The sequence below is a fragment of the Psittacula echo genome (assembly GCF_963264785.1).
Source record: "Psittacula echo genome assembly, chromosome: 2".
NCBI classification, from domain to species: Eukaryota; Metazoa; Chordata; class Aves; order Psittaciformes; family Psittacidae; genus Psittacula; species Psittacula echo.
The window spans coordinates 42,347,521-42,363,556 of NC_137737.1; the positions used below are offsets into that span (position 1 = coordinate 42,347,521).

Consider the following 16,036-nt stretch of genomic DNA (forward strand, 5'->3'; position numbering starts at 1 on the left):
AATATCATTCCTTTCTCTTTTCAAAAATCCCAGAAAACCAGAGTTTGGTAATTGCCACATAAAACCAATATAATGACTAGATAAAGGAAGACACCAAAGTGTCAATTGAATGAAGTTGATAGCGTGCAGATCAGGAGACAGAAGAAACAAAAATGGAGTTTTGGATTATTTTCCTGTTCTGTTTTCCTCAGTAGTCAGAATCTTCTGTGCTTGCACAGACCATCATTTAGTTAGTGAGAGATTAGCTGGAAAACAGAACTCCTTAGCAGTTGCAGAACAAATAGCAGATAAACTGTAGTAGAATGAGGTGTGAAGAATACTATAATAAACACAATCCCCAATGGAATTTTTATGCAGGTTTTTTTTTTTTTTTTGCCACGTGTGCCTGTCAAGTTCTGAAGAAAAAGTGTGTGCATTTCTAGGATAGTTTTATGTGGTTTTTCATCTTTCACTTTACAGATGCCAGGAAGAAAAGTTTTGGGGTTTTCCGTATTATTCCACAAATGCTTCTTTCATACTCTTTTCCAGTGAGCAGAACAGGAAGCCCGCACACTGCTTTCTTGGCCTGTGTGGAAATGCTATGTAGCATTTATAGAAAGTCACAGCTTAAAGCGTGAGGGGTTTCCTGTCCATGGCTGTCTTCTCTGTGCTTTCCCAGAAAACCCTGAGGCCTCCTAGTGGCTTTCCCAGAGAACTCTGGGACATTGTAGTGGCTTCCGCAGGCCAAGGCTCCATAAGAAGTGTTTGCACAGCCTCAATTATGAAGTATGCCAGAAGCCTTATCATGGCTCTTGCTGTGTCTGCAGTCTGCTCCCCTGTGACTGATCCCTCAGTTTCTTTCCCGGGTTTTGTCTTGATCCTCTATGTCGCAAAGGACATCCTTTGGTGGCTGTCTATCTTCAGGCTTCAGGTGCCAACAGATGGCCATCCACACAACCTTTAAAGGCGGAGGGAGAAGAGAGGAAACGAAATGGGGCTGGGAGGGAGGGGTTTGATAACCGAAGTGTCCCCTCAGCTTTTCATTGATGTTTAAACATTCCGCTGCTTTTTTTTTTTACTGACAATTTAGTGTATTCTGAGGGAAAATCTTTTGCTGAAAATTCCTGATTAGCGCGTCTCCAAGCTGGGATATAGATTTCTGACTAGAGCTTATCCTTCTCTGCACTTTTCATTCTCATACCATATAAAACTGTCCACTGAGAACCCATTCTGTTAGACACTAATATGCAAGTGTGCAACCTGACTGCTCTCTTAGAGCAGTTTTGTGCTTCCACAGTCTTTGCTGGGGCTCTCTTTCTTTATTCCATAGGTAATTACTGATCAGCCTGTGACTCCTGATCAGGCTGAAACACAGAAAAAATGTTTCTGTTTTCAAGATGTTAGGGGAGGGATGTAGAGAGTGTGGTACTGGGAAGTCATCTTAACGTTCAGACAGAGAAATTAATCCTGATTTCACCAACTGCAAGAATATGGTTTTGTAAAAAACGAAGAAGATTTGGACCGATACAGAAATATCAGGATTTCAACATCCCTGTCCCTCAATGCACTGCAAGGAAAATTTCATCAACTTCTGATCCAGGGCAAGAGAGTGGAACAATAAATGTGCGAAGGATGCAAAGCATACCCAGAGAGGTCTATTACATGATCTTTAAGAAAGAGGAGCCTATGTTTCTGCAAGGTGTGAGTCCTTGGAATGTGAACTCTTGGCATTTTGCTGTACATAGGCAGTATCTAAATGTGCTTGCCTCTTTATTGTCTGGAAAAGGAACACAATGCAGAGCAGGATGGCATGAGAAAGAACGAGAGAAAACCTGAGCTCTAAATGGAGAGTCTCATTTGTACCAGCTGACATTCACACTGAGGTCTTCATAGCAAGGTGCATAGCACAGATTATCAATTATCATATTGGTTATTAAGACATATACATGCAAAGCAGGTCATCTTTTTCCTGGGTCATATCCATTGTTTATTCTTTTTGTTACTTCTTTCTGTAATTTGGTATTTTCATTTGTTTCTGAAAAGAATATTCTGTAACTCAGTGATGTGGTTAAAGATGGCATCTCTGCTGATACACATGCACAGAGGTAGTTATTTCAGCTGTTTGATTTGGTTCTCATTTTCCCATAGAGGAGTACTTAGAGATTGAAGACTAATTAATATAGATTTCACCTTTTATGCACCTGCATTAGGTTATGTTTTACACAGCTAGCATGAAATGCAAGTTAAAATACAGAATGGAGTTCAGCAGTTTGATCCAGACGAGCATCACTACAGTACGAGCATCACTACAGTAAAGTGTTCTTTAACATAAGGCTGTTCTCCTCTTTGTGTCATCTCTTCTTCCAAAAGGCTAAAACCAAAAAGCTTTACTTTAACACTCAACTAAGTGCAGAATTACACAGCTGTAATTTAATTACATGTAATTTACGTGTAATTGCATGTACAATGTAAAGAGATAAACTGACAGCATTTCAGTTCTAAATAACTCAAATCTCTGTTCTTTTAAGGATTCAGTGCAAAATTACATTCTTATTTAAAAAACAAAATCCCCATAGATTTTCTCAACACTGCTGTAAGTCTTTTGCGTCTTCACTGTCTGTCTCTCTACATTTCCCTAATTCTTGCTTTTTGTAGAGCCATTTACCCAGTCTGTCTTGGCTTGTTTTGAGAGCCTTCAGCATACAAATTTCAATGCGTCCAGAAGGGCTTTATTGCATCTCTGACTTTCCTTACCCTCCAATTAAACAGAAACCAAAACCTACTTTGTTAATTGCTTAATTTCTTTCACTAATTGTCATTGTTTTCATATCTACATGCAGTAATCTATTCATAGTGTAGTATCATTAATTGAAAAATAATATCACCAGCCAGCTGCTTTTGGTGAGAAAAACATCTGTTACAATGCCCTTGTAACCAAACGGGAAGTGCAAATGATGGTCTCCGCCAAAATTTATTATTCAAATTCTGCTGTACTGATAACAACACATGGATCTTTCCTGAATTATAAGCAGGCAGATGAGCTTTGTCTATTATAAATGCAGAGGTTTTACCCAGGAGTTGCTGGGAAGCTGTCATTTGTGAGGCACTCATTTCTTGCATTTTCTTTAGTTCTCATAGTAACATCTCTGATTTCCCTTTACTTAGTCTTTCCAATTATCGATGGACCTCATCCAAATTAACAGGGGGCTTTCTAATTGATTTTGCTTATATTTGTTTGTTCTTAGATTTTGAACAGAGAGCCAAAAACTGACTGTCTTACGGAGGAGTCTCTTAGCTTCTATACTTGGCATCTGATGGGAGGATTCTCATTACTTTCCTTTTCCAGAAATACTGACTATTGTTGAGCTTTTTTTCTAACCTTTTTTTCCTAGCCTTTTCTAACTCTCTGTCTTACTAATGTTTGAAATACATCTTGCAACAACACAGATTTGAAAACTCTCTGCATGCTGCAAAAGACCATTGAATAAAGTGAGCACAAGCACAATATTATGAAAGAGTAGGCTGTTAATTGCATTAGGAGTCCGAGCTCAGCTGATTTTAGATGTCTTTAATGGTAACAAGTAGGAAAATAGGAAATTCTGATTAGACACCAGAAAACATACTTTTTTACTGTGAGGGTGGTTAAATGCTGGAACAGGTTCTCCAAGTTTGTGGAATATCCATCCTTGGAGGTAACAGGAATTGACTGGGCACAGCTCTGAGTGACCTGATATGCTTTGAGCAGGTAGCTGGACTAGATGACATCTGGAGCATCCTTTCAAATGAAATTTTTCTGTGAGTCTGTGTTTCTTATATATATATCCATAGCTGAAACAGTTTTATGCTCACCAAGTAGCTACTGAAAAGAAACAGGGCTTTTTATGACTTGTTTTAGACTTGGATCATGGCCAAGGCTTAATTGACTGTAAAGAAAGCCTGGGGTATTCAGTGATGAGTTCCACCCTAGGCAACTGATATATTAAAAATTTTCCATAGTGCTAGTCAACTTTAACTGAAACTCCAAAATGCACTCCAAAATCCATGCAGTATTATTATGTATTTTCTACAGCCAATAATAATAGTTAGTGAGTACCATGAAACAAAGAGGAAGGGAATAATTTCTTCTCCATGTTCTTGACATAGCAGATAAGAAGTACTGGGTTTAAATTCCAGCAAGTGAAAGTTATATTAGCCAGTGGGAGGAGAATCCTTATAACAGTGAGGTCAGACCATAAGATGAACTAGTTTAGGAAGCAGCAGAGTATCTTTTTAAAGACTGTTAGGATTTTTCTCTTCAGTCTTCTCCTTTTTTTGGCTTAAGAATCCAAATTCCTTGTCTTCACTGTTATCCCTTGTTTTTCCAAACCTCTAACTATAGTGTGTCAATCTAGTTATAAGTTTAGAGAAACAGAGCTTCTGAGTGGCAATGCATTGACTCTCTAATGCTTATAAGGCAGTTCAGTAGCAAAGCCTGGAATAAACCTTGTTCTCAGACATCTTGTTGCATGTAATAGGTGTTAGGATCTGTTTCTGGGACTGTGCTACTCCCGTTTCCATACTCAAGCTAGAATGACTTACCTACCCCTTCTGTGATACGAGAAGGAATAGAAAGTAGGGAGCAGTGGAGCTTAGGTGTGGATGTAGGCTTTTTGCTCTCAAATAATCATACATTACATGCATACATAATGTACATACATTAGCATGGAAGGAGTGACCCATGAGTGTTGGGAGGATTAGGCTGGTGTAGCTCCATTAGTCACAGCCCTGAACAGAGCAAGAAGGTCACTGAAAACCTCTGGGTTTGGCATTAATGAATGTGAAAATGGAATCGTGCATAATACTTTTATGCATTTGTCCCTCAAGTATGCCTATAAAAGATGAATTGCAAGAGCTCTGCCACATTATTCCTTACATGTTGATGTTCTCTGAGGCCAATTGAAAAAATTTCCTTTTTCCAGCATATTTAGTGCTGCAAGCCTGCTCTGATACCCTGGAAGTTTTAGCTTGATTCTTTTTCAGTATGTAACTACATCTTCTTTATTCATGAAATAGGTTTTAAAGCTTTTGCAGTAGAGCACCGGTCATTTTATTGTTCTTGTTTCACAATAGCTAAAGAACCTGCATGTCTTCAGTATAGTGTTCATGGTACTGAAGTCCAAGGACACAGTGTGACTATCTGCTCTGAGATAATCACTACAGATTTCTCTAGTACTCTAGAAAAGGGTTTTTCTGTTTTATTTGGATTAGATATCTAGCCAATGGATAAGGCAGATTATAAATAATTATGTTGCCAGGATTTTATGTCTTGCTTGGGAAAAGAAGTGAGGGAACTGGGCAGAAGATTATAGAATCATAGAATGATTTGGGTTGGAAGGGACCTTTAACAGTCATCTAGTTTCAACCTTCTGGCCATGGGCAGAGACACTTTCCACTAGAGCAGGTTGCTCAAAGCCCCATCCAGCCTGGCCTTGAACACTGCCGGGGATGGGGCAGCCGCAGCTTCTCTGGGCAACATGTGCCAGTGTTAGCACCCGCATAATGAAGAACTTCCTAATATCTAGTCTAAATCTACCCTCTGTTAGATTAAAGCCATTGCCCCTTGTCATGTTATGCAATAATTTGTCTCTCTCAGTCAGTGTCATTGTCAGACAAAGATACTTTTTGAAGTTAACATGCAACTAGTAAACCAATAGTTTTGGGTTTGCATTCAAAGCAATATCTTTGTGTATATGACAAATGTTTGGGTTATTGGAAACTCAGTGGAGTTGCAACATAATAAATTCTAAGAATTTATAAAGGTGGAATTTGGTGAGGAGGTTGTCCTGTGTGTTTATGTATGTTTGTGTGCTGTATTCACAGGATACCTCAAGCTGGAAGGGACCTCAGGAGGCCTGCATTGCAAAGGAGGGTCAATTATAAAACTAGCCATAAGACAAAGTTACTAAAGGCTTCATCCAGACAGGTCTTAAAAACCTGGGCAGCATGCAGGCACATAATAAAGTTACATGGTTGTGGTTTTTAAACCATGATGAAATATGTGATATTGTTGGAACATATAGTAAGATTTCTAAATGACAGGCTGTAGATGGGTCAGTGAAGGTATGGGTACTGATGTTACTATTCTTTCATTTCTTGGACTCCCACACTAATACTTGTGATGCTGCTTGTGATACTGAGACAAAACCTGATTTCCTCCTCCTCTGAATCCAAAGGTGCAGTACAGGACTGTAGGAGAACAGTATTATTTTTGCTACTCCGAAAGATTTTTTGAGAACTGAGTTTGAAGGACACATTCATCAGAATCTAGGTTCACTGAATAGCCAAGTGTATGTGCATGCCAGGCCTTAGAGCTGGAGAGAAAAGGACAGCAGTCGGTGACCTGAACCAACTGCCACACTGGGTTTTCACTGACCTTTTGATTTTAAATGACTGTCTTGCACTGCTGGCTTGCAGGGACGTATGTGGTACAGTTTTGTCAGCCCTTCATTCAGTGAAATTAATCTTTGTGGTAAGGGGAGCGAGGCAAGATCTTGTGGTCTTTACTCAATCCTACTAAAGTAACTCGCATGAATACACTTCCTTGCATATAAAAGAATTTATAATAAGATAGTCTTTATAATAAGATAAAGACCCTAAATTAGCATCTTCTTTTCAAAGTAGTATTATAAAACCAGACCACAATCCTGAGAAAAAATGCACAGTATTTAGTCAGGACTTTTAAACTTCATTTGATATAGAGTGAGTAATAACATGTGCACAAGTTAAAAATCTGCTACATTTGAAAAATAGAAGCTGTGGAGAGCTCTTTTCTAATCAGAGAAAGCATTGACACACAAAAATTATCAACAGGTGATGTATGGGTACATTCATATGGAGGAAAATATTGCTCCGTGCTAATGCTCCTTACTAATCCCTGGAACGATGCTATAATAATTGATCCTCTTTGTGCCGCTCTCTAAAGCTAAACCATTAGAGGATTGGCTAGCACTTGAGTGGAAGACCACAGCAGTGCCAAAGGCAAGCCAAGGAATTACTGAAGAGCACCTGGCAGAAAAAAAATCTGATCAGTGAAAGTCTTTACTTGGCCCCACTATTTCTGCTGAATTAGAGTAACAAAACAGGAAAAAAGTCTTACTGAGTGATTATGTCCTTTATTTTTTATAATTCTTGTTGGATCTCAGTGACATATAAGCTGGAAAGGATAGAAATGTTTTTCTTGGCTGAACGTTCGTTGATAATCGCATTGACCACTGAGCAAGTGAACTGGGTCATTGTGCACAGTGTTTTAGAATATGTTCAGATTTTTCTGCAGTGACTTAAATTTATGAAGAAATCAACACATGAAGCAAGCTCTCTCAGGTATATAAATGTGGTAGAACTTTTACAGGAAAAACGATGAAAAATGAAACACCATGTTTTTTATTAAACTGTAACAAGAGTTTTTGCTACTATAGATGAGCCAGGATTGAACTGTGACAGAAAGGAAAATATTAAAAGTTGTATTCAACATTTGACATATTCTCAGTATAGCATAGTCCTGACATCAATGATTTACTTTCACTAATTAGTTTAGCACCTAAGAGACTACGTGTTGATGGGATATAGATTTCCATCATTTGTTTTCACTTACCCAGGTGTCTTTCAGTGAAAACGAGGGGTATGTTCATATTTTTTTCTACACCAAATGTGCTTACTTGCTGTTTATTCATGCTTTCATACCTGAGACACACAGAGCAACAGCTGTAGTCAAGTGAAAAGCCTGAACCATGTTGTTAAACCTTGCTGAACTTGTTTGACTCAGTTGTTGCCTGCTTCTTTAGTTCAGGGTTATTGCTGTCTGCGTCAAGAAGAAGCTGAAGCAAAATGAAAGCAGAAGCAGTTCATGCCTAAGGAAGACTTGACCTAGATAATCTGATATTACCAAGATGTTTCTGATATGAAATTGGGTGCAATTGTAAACCAGTGCTGTCAGAGTGACACAGGCGGTATGATAACTCGCTATGCCTTGGAATATGAGGCTAAGATATTAAAGGTAAGACACAGACTGTTTAAAACATACAGCTGAGTGATAAAACAGGATATCTTACCTGTCAACTTCCATGTCATTTGACAGAGTGCTGTACATCAGGAAAGGGTAAGGAAAAGGGAGGAAAAGGGTAAGACAGAATCTCCATCTCAAAGCCTGTTCACCGTGAATAATACAGGAGTTGAAATAGGCTTTTTTCCGCGCTCAGTTTTTCTTCTCAGTCCCTCTTCTTTTATGTATGTGAATGCATTAGTATTTCCTAACCATCTACTTAAAGTGTCACATCAGGGAAGATGATTAATGATTAATGATTAGGAGAGATGAGAAATTCAATGCATTGCAATGGAGAAAGAGAAAAGGTGATGGTTTTGGAAGAGATCCTTAAGAAAGGAGACTTCATCCATCAGAGATGAGACTGCCCTTAGTCAGTTGTTCTATATTCTGAGAACTGAGAAGATGCTGGGAATGATATCTTTATGGCTTTTAATACCAACTGCTAGATTTTGTTAAGCAGTTCTCAGTTTACATGCAAAATGCTATGATAACTAGTGAAATCTTTGCACTGGAAAAATCTTACAGATTTGTAATATTGATAGTGGAAAGGTTTCATTACTGTGTAGTGCATTTAAACTTCTCATTTCTAAACTCTGGGATAAGTGAGATTTAAATCAATGCTTTTACCCCAAAAGCTGTTCTTACCTGATGCAAAGAAGAAATTAGCTTTTCACTTGTAGGGAGGAACTGGAAAGAGTAGTGCAAATGAGAGCAGAGACATGTTTACAACATAAAATGTAAGTTGCAATATAAAATTATCCAAGCACATCAACAAGGACTAGTGTATAATATGTGCTGTATTTCTTCTTAGCAGTTCTTCAAGTAACGGTAGTACTGGAGGTGGAATGTCACTCCAGTCTTCAAAAAGGGCAAGAAGGAGGACCCGGGTAACCATAGACTGGTCAGCCTCACCTCCATCCCTGGGAAAGTGATGGAACACCTTATCCTTGATGCCATCTTAAGGCATGTCAAGGATAAGAGGGTTATGAGGGGCAGTCAACATGGCTTTACCAAGGGGAAGTCATGCTTGACCAACCTCATAGCCTTTTATGAGGAAATAACATTGTGGATGGATGATGGCAGAGCGGTGGACGTGGTCTACCTTGACTTCAGCAAAGCATTTGACACAGTCTCCCACAGCATCCTCATAGCTAAATTGAGGAAGTGTGGCCTGGATGATCAGGTAGTGAGGTGGACTGCAAACTGGCTGAAGGACAGAAGCCAGAGAGTTGTAGTCTATGGGGCGGAGTCTAGTTGGAGGCCTGTATCTAGTGGAGTGCCTCAAGGGTCAGTATTGGGACCAGTATTATTTAATATATTCATCAATGATTTAGATGAGGGAATTGAGTGTACTGTCGGCAAGTTTGCTGATGACACTAAGCTGGGAGGAGTGGCTGACACGCCAGAAGGCTGTGCTGCCATCCAGCGGGACCTGGATAGGCTGGAGAGTTGGGCAGGGAGAAACTTGATGAAATATAACAAGGGAAAGTGTAGAGTCCTGCATCTGGGCAGGAACAACCCCAGGTTCCAATATAGGTTGGGGAACGACCTGTTAGAGAGTAGTGTAGGGGAGAGGGACCTGGGGGTCCTAGTGGACGGCAGGATGACCATGAGCCAGCAATGTGCCCTTGTGGCCAAGAAGGCCAATGGCATCCTGGGGTGTATTAGAAGGGGGGTGGTCAGTAGGTCGAGAGAGGTTCTCCTTCCCCTCTACTCTGCCCTGGTGAGACCGCATCTGGAATATTGTGTCCAGTTCTGGGCCCCTCAGTTCAAGAAGGACAGGGACCTGCTGGAGAGAGTCCAGTGCAGGGCGACTAGGATGATTAAGGGAGTGGAGCATCTCCCTTATGAGGAAAGGCTGAGGGAGCTGGGTCTCTATAGTTTGGAGAAGAGGAGACTGCGGGGGGACCTTATTAGTGTATATAAATATATAAAGGGGGAGTGTCATGAGGATGGAGCCAGGCTCTTCTCAGTGGCAAACAATGATAGGACAAGGGGTAATGGGTATAAACTGGAACACAAGAGGTTCCACTTAAACTTGAGAAGAAACTTCTTCTCAGTGAGGGTGACAGAACACTGGAACAGGCTGCCCAGGGAGGTTGTGGAGTCTCCTTCTCTGGAGACATTCAAAACCCGCCTGGACACATTCCTATGTAACCTTATTTAGGTGTTCCTGCTCTGGCAGGGGGATTGGACTAGATGATCTTTTGAGGTCCCTTCCAATCTCTAACATACTGTGATACTGTGATACTGTGAATAGAAGATGTTCATTAAAGCAAACAAATAGCTTTTTCCGGTGTGATACAAACCTGATTGCATGCAAGTCTGTATATTAGGCCCACATAGAAAAAGCAATAGTATTTTCAGCAAACAGTGTTTTATACAAACTATTAGATTTCTAGATCCTCTGCCTTTGTGGGACTAAATACAGATCTGCAAATACATACAAGTTTTGAGGAAACTCTTAAAAATTATCCTGTCCATAGCCAATGTATAGCATCTGTGTACTGATCTGTCCTTGAAATATGAATCCAAAGTAGATTTCCTGTAGTAGTATGATATAGTTCAGTATTCAACACTTTCTTGGGAAGAAGAAAAAAGCATAGAGAGAAATACGTCAGTTTAATCAAAACTCTCACTGGAAATGGATGGGTGGATTTCAAAGCAAAAAAAACCAAAAAGTAAGCAATTCCAAGATAATATGTATGGGCAAAAGGCTCATAGAAAATAATGAAATGAGACGTTTTTTCATCATACAAGAAGTTGCAAGTGGAAGAAAATAACATGTTTATACAGTTCTCTTATAGTGTATCATTTCTCAAATTTATATTAAATTATTTCAATCATCCACAATTTTCATTATTCTTTGGTGTTAATCTTTTAAATGAGATGGGATTCTAAAACCTTGTTGTATATTGTTTAATTAGTAAAAGCAATATATGGAGAAAAAGGAAAGGATATTAGTGAGGAAACAAAATGGAGAGCTTTGCCCTGAGAATTAAAACACTGCTAAAGTCAAATATAGCAGCAGGAAAATTAATCTGAAGTTGAGCGACTAACAATAGAGAAATGAAAACAAGACAGAAGTGACATCTTGTACTTTGATATAGTGCTGACTTTCCTCTCATTGTCATGATTACATGTTACAGAAAAAACCTGTAAAGCCACAGATTGTACATTCAGTGCTTGTTCTTTGCTTGCATACAGTTATTTCTCAATACTTCTTGCAAGCTTTCTTCTCCTTTCCTAAACCACCACTTACATAATTGTAGAAGATAAATCTTTTATTCTTTCCTTGTGCTTCCTCTGTATTGACGTGCGGTTTCTCATCTCATATTTTAATTATGAAGTCTTTGGTACAGGGATGTTTGGCATAGCTGTGCTGTGCACAGCAGGGTCCTGATCAATGAGTAGGAATCACATTACAAATGGCTGTTACTAATAATAACAATGAAAGTGTTTAAAAATATTTTATTAAAGATGAGAGCAAGGACATATTTGATGGTGAATTTTTCATCTTCTCAAAGGATTGGTAGCATGCAACTGTTTTTATACTGCTAGAGATGACAGGTATTCTATGAGAATGATCTGAGAATATTTGATTTGGGCTTGAAAAGATTAATCCATAAAAATGCTAACAGAAAAAAGCCTGTTTCCACCATGTGGACTGTATTTTAGAACTACTGTACTGATTTCTATGGAGCTGCACCCCACTTGCATGACAAGACATTAGATGATAAAAAAAGCTGCGGGCAATAGTAAGAAGAAAAAACATCACTCCCACTAGAAATTCTCAATCTGGAGGATTTAAGATAACAAGAGGAATAGTGGGAATGCTTGCAATGTCAAGGGGCAAGAACCGGAAGAAGTCCCAATTTTACTGAAGTGAATTCTTCAGTGTTCTACTGAATAGTCAGGGAACCATGAATTTGTAACTCAGATTTGTCTGATTTTAGGGGTCTGACCTGAACTCGTAAAGTACAGACTGTCCTGGTGAATGCAGTCAAGCATTCCACATGGCCTGCATTCACAGTCTGTTCTGCTAGTGTGGGTTGAGAACAGGCCAGCTTCAGATCGTTGAGCTGCCTCACAGTTGGCATGCTATTACAGATACAGGTCTTTGAACTTTATGTAACTGATCAGGGATTTAAAACTGCTTCTCCATGGCTTGAGTGAGGTCGCCCAGTTCCCTGGTCTGGCCTTGCCAGCAAGTCTGGCTCTTACATGCCAAAGCTAACGAGGGCTCAGAAGGGAGTTAGATGTTCCATAGTTCAGCACTGGCATGAGTTACATCTGTTTGTTTGTGTGGAGTGGTAGTGCTGGGTGGGGGGTGGTGCAGATGCATGCAAGATTAGGCAAGGTTTTTGTGACTAACAGCAGTGCTTAAGTCTTGAAGTTACTGTAACTTCATTTACATGCCTTAGGCACCTTGGCAAGTAAGGACTACTTGTCGTCTTCTCCTCTTATATACTGTACACAATAGAAAATCTTTTCTTTGTATATCCAGTGTGAGATTGAATCAAACGTAGTGAGAAAGGCAGTAAGCCGAAAACCAGGAAAAAGTAAGCCTAAGAAATCATTTGGAATACCTGTAAAATTTATTAGTGTTGGGGTCATTGATTTTAAAAGTAATCTGAAGGGCCAGATCCACTGGATGGAAAATGCAAAGCATAGTCATAGTGTACATACTCATGAATTCTGATTAATTTTGAATGTGTCATGGTGCACATGGGCAGATCTGCTGCAAAGGCAGATCATGTTCCTTGGCTATGCTGAAATCTTGGTGCTTTGTAGTGAAGGAAGGTTGTGTTATGAATTTCTCAGAGGAAGATGTGCCCTCTGCTGCTGCTGTGGTCGGCTGCCACTCAGGCAGCAGCACATCACCATGTGAGCACCTGCTGGCTGAGAGCGTATTACAAAGAGGTTTGGTTCTGCTTCATGGTGTGTGTACAAAGTTTGGTGAAGAAACAATTTTGATAAAGGGAAATCTGCATAGTTCTTCGTTTAACTTCTCCTCCCCCCCGCCCACCGATTAAATGCATATTGATACTATTTTTCCTGTATTATCAAAACTTTTTTGGTCATTTTCACTAGAGGAATGTTTAAGCCTGTTACATGTGTATCCCACAGGTATTTTGTATAGCATATGCTGGTACTTACGTAGACTATAATAACATTCAGGAAGAAAAGTAAAGAAAGTTTTATTGACATAAGGAAGTTCTTCCACTTTTCTTTCCAGTATTGTATCTTGGTTTAGAGTTTTATCTTTATTTTAAATTTGGGAATTTTCTATAGGAAATAATATAATCATTGTTTTTAAACCTTGGAGCTATGCTTTAATGTTCAGATCTCTTCTCCCATGTCAATCAAAGTGCTCAAGTTGTCATATTAGTCAGAGTTGAAAATAATTTAATGTGTTCCAGTAGTATGTTGCTAGATCTACTAATCTTACTTAATTTGTTAAGTGCCTAATTCTTTCAAATATAGCATGTATTGAGGTACAAAGCTAGTGTTCTCAATGTTCAGCTCACTCCTAACCTGAAGTCACTAGCATGCTGAACCACTGAAATACTGTTTTGAGGCTCTGGCAAAGCTCCCAGGCCCATGGATACAGCTCATCATTTTTTATGTCTATTGATGGCATTGCCTTGAAATCTGTAAAGAGCTCATCTGTAAAAGTCTGTGTACTGGGTTCATTTCTGTATTTATTAAACTTGTATCTACATTCCAAGCCTTGAGGCATATTTATGTCTTGGAAATCATAATCCAAATAAGTTACTGCTGTAGTAGCAGGCACTCTATGTTCAAATAATCACCAGTCATTGCTACAAGAAGAAAAGGCAAAATGCTGACATAACAAGTCTTTCCAAACCCTAAGGAGTATGTGTATTAGCCATTAATTCAACATAAGGCTCTGTTAGCTTAATGCTTAATGTTCTTATATGGTCAATTTTGTGAAGACGCAGGAATTTTGGAATATACCTGGATCAGAACGTACTCTAAATACCTACAGTGTAAGTCTGAAACAAGATTAATAGATATAGCATTGGTAACAATAAGGTGTCAGCCAATTTCAGATGTTACCAAGAATATTTTGAAAAATCCAAATTTAATTTTTAGCTGCTCTTCATGTAACTTTTCTGGAACCAAAAGACAAGCCAGACTGCTAGGTTTATAGCATAAGAAACTTAATTTGTTTGACCCCAAGCCAAGATAACTTTCTATGGGCTACAGTTACTGCTGTTGATTGTGAGAGTTAATAAGGAGTACTCCCTTTCTCAGGGATGATATCTCCTCTGTTCAGGGCTAAGTGCCGTCAGTGTTTACGACATTTGCCAAAGGAACCTCTAGTGTCTCAGGATTTCCTCTAGTGTCTATAAATGGGCTAACCTGATAGCATCAAAAGCCTTTCATATCAAATGGTGCAACTGTAAAATGTTTCTGTTTTTACTCTCCAGTGTGCATTGCTGACATCAGAGGTGATCAAGAACTTGTAGTCATGAAATTAATTTCATAGTAGATAACTAATCCTACTTTATACCATAATTAGCATATGGAGTTTTTATACTAATGACAAGGCCACAGATATAAAACAAACATACAAGTTGTTGGAGAATGAATTATTGAAAAGAAAGTTGGAGAAGTCACTCTGTTATTTTCAGCAAACAAACAAAAAAAAAAAGTTTGGAACCTTGATCTAACTTCAGGTAATGTTTAATCTTAACTGATTAAGAAATTTGGGTAGAGTGCAGAGAAAAGAAAGAAGTTGAAGCCACTCAGAGTGAAAAGGAGGAAAAGAAATAGAGGATAGAAAAGTCCCTGTAGCTAAACGTTGACTGAGTGCTCTGTTGGTCTAGAGAGCATGGCGGACATTCTGAGATTTTGTAGTTACCTAAGCAAGTTTACAGAAAGGTTTTTTCCCCCTCCATGTGTATCTTTCATAAAGTAGATGAAATTTTGTAGCAGGATACACAGAATCTGCTAGGTTCTTTCCCTTAGACTGTCTAAAGTAATGCATTTTTCTGAGAGGTGTCACAAGCAATCCTGTCAAAATTTGCCCGAATGGGTTTGTTTTAAGTCATAAGTAGTTGTGATATATATAGTAAGTGTTCAAGAACCTTGAAGAAAAACAAGGTCATGGCCTTTTTGGTATTCCCAGTTTATCATCTAACTGTGGATCCTGAAGTGTTTGTTTTGGCCAGTCTCAGATATGGGGTCTCCCTGCTTGGGTATTTTACCCACCTTTCTATCCTTTCTTTTTTATCCTTTTTATCTATTGCACCAGCCTGATGTCGTGGTTTAAGCCCAGGCCGTAAATCAGAACCACGCAGTCTACTTCCCCCCCCCCTTTCTTCCCCCCACTCCTGGAGGGACGGGGAGGAGAATCAAAAGAATGTAACTCCCACGGGTTGAGATAAGAACAGTTTAATAACTAAGGTATAACACAAACCACTACTGCTACCACCAATAATAATAATGATAAAGGAAATAACAAGGAAGAGAATACAACTGCTCACCAACCGGTACCTCGCCCCCACCCTGCAGTGATCCAGCCCTTCTGGGCACTCATTTCTACATCCTGGGCATGACGTGCTGTGGTATGGAATACCTCTTTGGTTAGTTTGGGTCAGGTGTCCTGTCCCTGCTTCCTCCCAGCTTCTCCTCCTCCCTGGCAGAGCATGAGACTCACGAAGTCCTTGGTCAGTCTAAACATCGGTGTTACCAGCTCTGTTCCCAGGCCAAAAGTCAAAAACACAGTGCTGCAGCAGCTATTAAGAAGAAGAAAAAATGACTGCTGCTGCTGAACCCAGGACACCTGACTTCTCTTTAAAAAAAAATTGCTGTGTTTCTCCCTGCCCCCCTGGGGTTTGTTTATTTTGGTTTCTGTTTCTCATCTCATTCTTAGTTCTGGTGACAACTGTTTATTTTGCTCTTAAAGATTTTGTCCTTCTGCTTTTATGTTGTTTTTGTTGTAAA

At 39.3% G+C, this 16,036-nt stretch overlaps 1 protein-coding gene across 1 annotated transcript in view; it reads left to right on the forward strand.

Annotated features, from left to right (window-relative positions):
• Positions 1-16,036, forward strand: part of GPR158 (G protein-coupled receptor 158) — a gene marked incomplete at both ends in the record, with an annotated part of 193,091 nt that overhangs the window by 113,537 nt on the left and 63,518 nt on the right. The window lies entirely within an intron of this gene.